The sequence below is a fragment of the Micropterus dolomieu genome, linkage group LG03 (assembly GCF_021292245.1).
Source record: "Micropterus dolomieu isolate WLL.071019.BEF.003 ecotype Adirondacks linkage group LG03, ASM2129224v1, whole genome shotgun sequence".
In the NCBI taxonomy this organism is placed as follows: Eukaryota; Metazoa; Chordata; class Actinopteri; order Centrarchiformes; family Centrarchidae; genus Micropterus; species Micropterus dolomieu.
This window is the reverse complement of record NC_060152.1, coordinates 16,753,841-16,763,268: the sequence shown is the minus strand read 5'-3', so window position 1 is coordinate 16,763,268 and position 9,428 is coordinate 16,753,841.

Genomic DNA, 9,428 nt, shown 5'->3' with positions numbered 1-9,428 from the left:
AGCACTTCATGCTTCCTGCTGCTGACCAACTTTATGGAGATGCAGATTTCATTTTCCAACAGGACTTGGCACCTGCACACAGTGCCAAAGCTACCAGTACCTGGTTTAAGGACCATGGTATCCCTGTTCTTAATTGGCCAGCAAACTCGCCTGACCTTAACCCTGTAGAAAATCTATGGGGTATTGTGAAGAGGAAGATGCGATACGCCAGACCCAACAAAGCAGAAGAGCTGAAGGCCACTATCAGAGCAACCTGGACTCTCATAACACCTGAGCAGTGCCACAGACTGATCGACTCCATGCCACGCCGCATTGCTGCAGTAATTCAGGCAAAAGGAGCCCCAACTAAGTATTGAGTGCTGTACATGCTCATACTTTTCATCTTCATACTTTTCAGTTGGCCAACATTTCTAAAAATCCTTTTTTTGTATTGGTCTTAAGTAATATTCTAATTTTCTGAGATACTGAATTTGGGATTTTCCTTAGTTGTCAGTTTTAATCATCACAATTAAAGGAAATAAACATTTGAAATGTGTGTGTGTGTGTGGAATTACTGAAATAAATCAACTTTTTGATGATATTCTAATTATATGACCAGCACCTGTATACTTGTTTTGTACTTGAAACCTCTGTGCTCACAAACCTTGACTGGCAGACTGATTACATCTTAACTTTGTCTGTGCTCACTCAGTAGTTTTGCAATCAATAAACTTCTGTATTATCTGTCATTCTAATTCATGAAGAAGCGAGAGGACAGTAACTACCTGTGTCCAGTCTCTTTCTAAAGACACACAGACACAAATGTGTACACACGCATACATTCCATCTCTTTGTATCCATCTGAACAAGGTGGACGGACAAAAAAAAGCAAATTTCAGAAATGTTTCTCACACGCCCCACCTACAGAATCACAAACAGTTAACTGTTAGATGAAAGAACCACTGCATCTCAAGGGGAAATGTTTAGACATTACTCTTCCCGTGTGTGTGTGTGTGTGTGTGTGTGTGTGTGTGTGTGTGTGTGTGTGTGTGTGAGCGCGCTGATTTGTCTCTTGACAGTGAGTCGTCAGTCCCTGCTGTGCCTTCTGGCTTGATGAGAACATCAAGAGGCCTTTCTAACTCATGGCTGTGCATGTGTGTGTGTTTATGTGCGTGTGTATGTTTTGGTCTGTCTGCCTCTCTCAGTCTCTTCTAAGTGGATGATGCTTCATACAAATTCCAGATGCTTTTATATTAATCAGTCCTCCTTGTTATTTAGAAAAGAGCTGCTGTAAGTGATATTGTAGCTGTGAGTTTTGAATCATATAAAACAATTATTCCATCTCTATCATTCTTTGATATTCTTAAAGATAATAAGTGTTTACAAGCCCTGTGTCATTTCCTTTTCCTGACCAATAAAAACACATTCTGTATTAGTCCACAGTGCTGAAATATAACACTTTCAGCACACTAGGAATCTTAATGAAATATATAAAGCATGCTTTTAATGTTATATGTAGTGTTGGTGCGGTATATTGGTCAGACTGGATTAGACAATTGCTAACGACAGCCTACTTACAAATCCTGCAGAAAAAGGGAAACATGGGAAACTTATTAGAATTCTCTTTCTGATGACCTGTTGAATAGTCCAGAAGTCACTATAGTATTTAGTATTCAGTTGAACCAATTGAATGTAAGTTTGACACTAAGTTGGAGCGTAAAATCAACACTAACTATGTTTCACACTAAACTCGCCAGTGAGTGACAACAGTGTTGCGTTATCTGTAGAGTGGCGGTAAGACAAAGACACTGCTGACTAGTAACAGAAATTAGGAGACTTAATAGCGCAATTATATGTTTTCTTAACAATATAGAGAATAATGTATGCTCTCACATGTGAACTAGGGGGTGATGTCTCTGTGGATAAGACACATGCCTTTGGTGTGAGAGACCTGGGTTCAAGTCCACTGTGACACACAAATGTGTCCCTGAGCAAGACACTTAACCCCTAGTTCCTCCAGAGGCGTGTGACCTCTGACATATATAGCAATTGTAAGTCGCTTTGGATGAAAGCGTCAGATGAATGAATGAATATACATTGCATTTATGCATCAGCTCAATAATTCTACAATTATTTATTGATTGCTTTCTTTGTTGGGTTTTTTATTAAGGTGAAGATGGCTGTATCACACATCAACAAGAGTCTCTGGAATCACTTTTATCAGTTCAATTATTAAGAGTCATCGACTATGAAGTTTGTTCACTTTTTTTCTTAGCTAAGCAGCCGCATGACCGTTCAAATGCACTACAGTACAGTTATTTAGTTCAGTAGAAAGTTCAGGCTGTTTGTGGTCCAAGTTGTCACGTTCACTTCAGTACAAAACTAGCCTGTACAAGCACTGTACATGAAGTTAATAGCTCAGCAGCCTATTATTTCCAACAGATTTATCAGATGTTTGTTATGTTTGTTTCTGCGCCTTTTGCTCTTTTAAGATGCTTTTAACAAGGAAGTAACTCTCAGTCACCGGTGGGGGGAAGGCTTGCTGCCTTCTTCACCAGTCACTTCTTATCTAGTCTAGGGTATATCTAGGGTACAAGCAGCTTTTGTGAGCTTGTGTGCTGAGAGCATCTGTCCCTGATTTTATATGAACCCGCATTGTTTTTGTTCTTTTTGTCCTGCAAAGGAAGAGAAGGAGCTGAAACGTGTCTGAAAGCAGCAGAGCTGCCAACTGGGCTGTTAATTCATGGAGCCATCTGATTCAGTGTTAATGTAAAAAAATAAATGCTTAATGCAGCTTTAATGATGTTGGCTACCACAATAAGAGACTCCATTTCTCACTTGTGTCCTGAGCTGAACAACGTGTTGAGCCACCGCATTAGTTTAGAGTTAAAGCGTTTCTGCCCCTTCTTCCCTCTGTATTTCTTTCATTTGACTCCCTTCTTTTTTCTTTAAACATAACAGCCCTTGAGAAGGTATTGCTACTCACCCTAAGACACAAAATTTTCCTCTGCAACCTTATTAATTTAAAAAGGGAAAATAATATACACTACCCGCAGTTATTTGCTGTTCTGTAATTCCACGCCATTTATCAATACAAGCCTCTTGCAGAGTGAATTTAAATGAACCTGTAACTGTTTTATCATTTAATTGGTCCCCAGTGAGAGAGACACCTTAACATGCAAATAATGCGGAGACTCTGACTTAAAAGCAGAATACACAGGCAGAAAAGCTATTGAATTTGCAAGTGGTTGTCTGACAACGGTGGTACTCTTGTTTAAAGAGTTTTCAATTTCCCTCAGGTTAACAGAAAGCCAGAAGTCCAGTATTTGAGGAGATATGCACATTTTTTCTTGGTGTTGATGACTCTGAGGTTGTTATTGATTTTTCAGCCGCATGGGACTATAGTCAACTCCTCCAAGGGAACAAAGAACAGACAAAACACGAAGACAGAAAGAAAGAAAGCAAGAAAGCAACAGGCAAAAGCTAATGTTTATTTTTTATGTAAAGATTTATATTTGCTTTTGATTGGCAGTTTCAAACAGCTTAAACAGATGGCTTTTCTTTACCATTATTGCAACATGTGTGAGCTTATTAAATATGATAATTGATATGATAATTTTACAAAAGCAAGAACATATGAAGCAGTGTATCATGCAGCCAAAAAAACCCAACACCACATACTTCATAAAGTTTCTTCCTATACAGAAAAGAGGGAGAAGTTAGTTATAGTTAGTTATGGTCTAACAACCTGAGCTCTAATTCCTAAAAATTAGTGTTGTTCTACAAAGAATAAACTTCCCGATGCTCTGCTTAGTCGACAAAGATTATGAAACTGACAACATTTAAAAAGGTCTTTTTCCTCCATGAACCTTGCAGGTCAGAAGAAACCTCAGGTCATCGATACTTTCTGGTTTGACATTGTTACATATTTTTTTTGTAATGTGTCTAAAATCTAATAACTATATTTTTGCTTCATGTAACCTGTGACTTTCTATCCCTGAAAGTGACCGTGACTGTTAGGGTTGAGGTTGGATGACTTTGTTGTTTTCTCTCCAGGGAGAAGTCTGTTTATCATGCTGAGAGGAGGAGGTGTGAGTGGGAGTAGTCTGATGACACGGGCCGCTGCAACACAGAGAACTGCTGTATGTGTTTATACTGTAGGTAGGAAAGATGTGTTTGTTACTGAGTAATACTGATAATTATAATAAGACTAACAATTTTGCATAACGGCCTCACAAACAAGATGCATAAAACACAATAAATGGATTAAGAGGTACAGGCACATTGGGCACAGTGGAGCTGTTCTAACTATTTTTAAGACAGGTGAACATGACAATACAATATACAGGATTATATGAATTAAACACATTTAGAGTTCTCCCTAGATCTTTGACATTTACTATTAGTCTAATGATTGTGTATTGTTTGTGAAATAGAAAAATCATACCTGGACAAGAATTTTAGTTTCTCAAAGTTAGGGCTCAGGTCGAATAGGATTCGTAATTTCCTGCCGACCTGCTTAATGTATAAAATGGCCACAAAAAAAAAAATAAAAAGTTTCTGTGATTGATCCCACTAATCCTTTTTGTTATACAGCTGAAGCCTGTGGCATTACTTTCCCAAGAGGAATTGTTATGTAGCCTAGTTATTTTTCAAGTTTGCCTTTTCGTAATGTAAGCTTGCACAGAAAATATAATTGTTTTGTTTTGACTGTTCAGGCTGTCACAGAGGTACACAGTTTACAGTAATGGACAGCAATAGTAATAGGGTTTTGGTATCTTGGCCTACTGCTGGCATCAAATCAAGCTAGTAGAGAAACCTCTACTGTATCTTTCCCAGTTGTGTCACTTTCAGACAGCATCAAAAAGCTACTTGTAAAGAGACACTGTTGGGTTGTCAGGCATAACACATCATAGCAAAAACAGGAGGAAAAAGTAGCAAACATGAATATTATGTCTTGAAAACCTTTTGTTTGTTAGGACTATTGCATTTTCCAATCTGTGTAAATGTTAATGACAACATTTTTATCTGTACATTAATTTAGTTCTTTGTCCTGAAGAAACCACAATTTAACTTAATGCATTTTAAAATGGGTTATTCTTGCCATTATGCAGCGATCATAGGGGATAGAAGGTAGCAGTAATGTGCCAGCATTCACATCATCGGACAACTCCGGAGGGTTGCATGATTGCAGATCCACTTGTAGGAGGGTAAAAATTGTGTGAATGGTCATTTAGCAATTTATAATCAGTTGATGAGAGAGGTGAGAGTTAACCAAAACAGCTAGCCAAAAAACACTGGAGTCAGGTGATGATTATCTGTGTCTCCGTCACTTAGGGTTGCCAACTGTCCTGTAAAATATGGAATCTAATAATTGGATAATAATTGGAAATTAAAAGATGTGGTCCATATTGAACTGATACAGTTGTATCATATATGTTTAAGAATCAATTCAGTGCAATTCTATGGGAGAGGAATATAACAGCTTAGACTATTAATCTTGTTATGTCATATTTAAATGCACACTCTGTACATTGTTTAAATAAAATATTCATGCCAATAAAGCACACTGAACTGAACTGAACTACTAAGACAGGACAATTAGAAGCAGCTGTTTGTCTTTCTCTCTCTCTCACTGACTGTCCCTTTACTTCCCTGTTGTTTCCCTTTTGTCTGTACCTTTACATGGAAAGTCCACTGAGTCCGGTTGTGTCGCGTTAGTGTTGCTAGGGTTGAGCGAAAACAAAATTTCCATCCGACAGTGTCTGCACTGGCGACGGCTCTCTGTGACCCGGTTTTGTTCTGTTGTCTACTCATCTGCATATCCCACTGGGAACATTTCAGAATCAGAACATTTTGCCTGTCTAATTTTGCTCACATGTTTAGATTTTGTTAATTTTGTTAATTATTTGCTTTCTGTGCTTCTACTATGATTAAGTAGGCTACATGGTTAAATGGTTTCTCAGTTTTAACTGTATTTATTGTTGATTTGCGAACGGGAGTCTGTACAGGAATGGCCTCTATCAGCTGGAGGACTCTGTGGACTTTGTAACACACACTTTCAATGGTGTGTTTGTAAACAGCGACCGACAAATGCCCCCCATTCTACCTTTAACAAGTCAGAACCTGGTAATTATGTTCACTTCCACATAAATGCAGCATTAGCGCTAAAATTGCCACGACAGCGCCTACGGTTGATGTCAAAGTGTTAATGGAGTACAATAACTCAGCCTGCAGTGAGCTTCTGCCATGTGAAAAGGGGCTATGCTACCTCAAGGCAGCCCTGTACTGGGAGTGCTACAGTGTGGAAAACCATGGTTTAGGAGCATGTGAAAAGCCATTCACAGTGGTAGAGTTTTAACAGCGTCTTTGATTACCTGTGTGGACAAGGACATGCTGACTTAGTTCTTCTGTGCTCTGACTGATTGGCCCCCATGGACAGATGGAGTCACTGATTGGCCCTTGGTATATAGAGGGCAGCAAGCAGGAAGTCCTCATAAAGTGAGAGGAATGTTCAATCTTCCAGCTCCCCAGACAATGACAACCTGCCTTCTGCTGAGCCTTATCTATTTCTTGGGGTGTATGTCTTTTTGTTTTTTTCTCTTGTTGTTGCTGTTTGTCTCACTGTTTAAGCTTGCCCTTCTCTCTTTTCCAGCCTCTGTTTCCCTGCTCCCGCCTTCCAATTGTGGTTTTATCTCTCTCTCTAAAAGTTTATCCCTTCCTCTCTCTAGCACTTCCTTAGACCTCACACCGTCTCATCTTTCTTTTTTTTATTTTATTCCTGCTCAGTTTCTGTCGGCAGTACTCTCTATTTCTCTTCCTCTCTCCTCTGTTTTCCCCACAGCAGCTTTCACAAAATTGTCTTCTGTGTGAAATGAGACAGAGGAGATTGGCTAGCAGTATTAGAGTGAGAGAGAGACTGTAAGGAGGTTGTAAAAATGACTCCTCCATGGGGAAATACCCACAGCTGTATTAAGATCTCCTCGTCTCCTTGTCTTTTAAACAGCTCCCATTCTCCAGCTAATTGTTTTGAAGCCAAGCCTGTAAATCCCCAGTGAGATCTGGCACTACTCATTGAATTAGCCTGGAGTTACAGAAATATCTCTCTTTTCTAATCTTTGAGAGAGAAATATGTCTTTCACCCTCCCCCTTTCTCCCTCAATCTGTTACAGTCCTTCTGTATTTCTCCCTCCATTTTCTGCCTCATAAAAAACACTTCTGTTTAATTCATTTCACTGAGCAACAGGAAGAAGGACATTGTGACAAAGATTGTATGACTTAATCCACTGAGCCATATGAATTCCCCCTAATACTGCAGTATCAATATATGCTTACTCAGAACTTATTATTTCCAGAAGTGAAGACCCCAAATGGCAGACACCTTGTTTGTCATCTCAGAAATTTTGAAACAAGGGTATAGTTTACCAGTGAAGCCAGGGTTTGCAGGAGACTTCGATTGAAGTTAAAGCTTAAGAATGGCTATTTACTGAAATGTGTCATTTGTAGCTGCTAATCTGAGAGCTGGATGTCACACTGCTGGTGGCAGATTTGAAGTGTCAGCAGCAGTGATTCTGCTTTATTTCACCACAACAACAGGTACCATTACTGAAAACCTTTTGTTAGACAAGTTTTCAAAGACCTTATTACATGCTTCGAAAATGTGTATATATATACACATGTGATTTGCTGGGTTTTGTATTCCATCCATCCATTTTCAACCGCTTATCCTGTGTACAGGGTCGTGGGGGGCTGGAGCCAATCCCAGCTGACATCGGGCAAAAGGCAGGGTACACCCTGGACAGGTCGCCAGTCCATCGCAGGGCCACACCACACAGACAAACAACCACTCACACCTAAGGCAATTTTCAGGGTCACCAATTAACCTAGTCTGCATGTCTTTGGACAGTGGAAGGAAGCCGGAGCACCCACGCAGACATGCAAACTCCACACAAAAAGGCCAGGGCAACCGGTGTTTGAACCCACACCCTTCTTGCTGTGAGGCGACAGTGCTAACCACTGCACCACCGTGCCGCCCAGGTTTTGTATTTTTGTTTGAAAATAAAGTTTTGAACATCAAGCTGAATGCCCTGCTTTTACTTCAGTTTAAAAACATGTAGTCTGTCCAGGTTACCTGGCTTTTGCCCAAAAAATGTTTATTTAGTTTCGCCTTATTTAAAGCAGCTAATTTATTCTAACTAAATTCTTTATATGTTTTGAAAGGGATATTCAACCATTTTTACAATAATTATTGTTAACTGTAACTATCAGCATTTATTATTATCCGGTGAAAATGTGCTCATAACACTGAGAGCATCATTCTTTTTCACGTATTAACTCTATAATCGGCTGTTTAAATATTGTTTCACTGGGATTCTAAATGCATATAAAACCTAAAACTTCATCATGTCCCAAATGAGTATATTTTAAGAAAACTTTTGTCCAAGGACAAAATATTAATTTAATACAGCTTTAAAACTCAGTTGGAGACCTTGCTGAAGAAACTTCTTAAAACAGCCTCTAAACACATGAACAACCTTGAGTACCTCTACCAGTAGTGGTAGTGTATGGAGGAGTCAGACCAAGGTGAAGAGAGTTTACATGAGGAGGTGGAGCTGCTGCCAAGAAAACAACAGAAATGAAGCAAATTGTTGCTTTCTGTACATGAGTCAATTTCAGCACTGAGCCAACAACCTTGACAAGTTTGTATATTTCTACACATAAGTCAAAGTCAGTGTTTACAATGTGACTCTAAGCCGAGGGGACTTTGGAATAAAGTGGTGCCATCCGTTTGTATGTAAGTCAAATTAAGCCAAGTTAGTTTGACTGATATGGATATTACTGGGCTGAATATTACCATAGAAGCCGATTTTTCCATATTCATGCTGATTATTTTAGTCTCTTCACACAAAGGAGGATAAAATACTGCCTACTGAACAGTTAGAAACCAATCATCAGCTTTGATGTGAAGCCTTGGCAGACAGCAAGGGTGAGAGAAGTGAGAGGGGAGGGAAGGGAGTGAGTGTTTATGGGAAAAGAAGAGCCGAGAGGAAGAAAGAGGCGCACAGATGAAGGGAACGAGAGAGAAAGTCGGAGAAAAGTCTATGCATACTTGAGAAGGGCCCAGTCAACAGAGTGAGGCGGGGAGTTAAAAGAGCGTCCGTTCTGGTCAAGATGAGAGGGTTGATTGTGTGTGGACAGCATCCAGGAAGTATCTGGAGTGAATTGGAAGAGTTTTCTGTCCTTTGAGAGCATCTCTTTTAATCATGGCTGTTGGGGCTGTGGGAACCAGCCTCACCACCGAGAGGACATTGTTAATTAGACGGCATGTTACTGCACATCCCTGTAGAGTCAACACCCTGCAAAGCAATGGTTGCACTCTGTTTCTTTCTCTCACACACAAACACACACAAATCTCACAGTTATGCTTGCTCTCTCAGTTTTTTCATATG